The sequence below is a fragment of the Musca domestica genome, unplaced genomic scaffold (assembly GCF_030504385.1).
Source record: "Musca domestica strain aabys unplaced genomic scaffold, Musca_domestica.polishedcontigs.V.1.1 12, whole genome shotgun sequence".
Taxonomy (NCBI): Eukaryota; Metazoa; Arthropoda; class Insecta; order Diptera; family Muscidae; genus Musca; species Musca domestica.
This window is the reverse complement of record NW_026712155.1, coordinates 12,869,205-12,869,589: the sequence shown is the minus strand read 5'-3', so window position 1 is coordinate 12,869,589 and position 385 is coordinate 12,869,205.

The window sequence follows — 385 nt, the reverse complement described above, 5'->3', positions numbered from 1 at the left end:
CATGCCTGGTGGCCATATCATTGATTCATTTGAACAATTTTGATTGTTTATTGTATTCTTGGAGGGGGAGGAAGGGGAGGAGGGGCATAGTTTTCCATTACAAAAAATTCAGCACGGCCGGGAGGCCTGGTGCGACCACAATGCTGATGAATTCAAGCCCACCTCCTCCCACATGAGGCACCGCTACAACGGCGAAAATTGTGACGTTAACTTTGTTGTCTCCCTAACAAGGACAACAAGGACATAATAAGCAAATAAATTTCGTTATAAAATTACCGCAATCACTATCATTTACTTAAATTGTTTGTAACTTTAGTTGGTTCCCCCAGTTGTTGTTGTTGCTGCTGCTATTCATTATCAATTTGGCAGCTATCGTTGTTTGCCA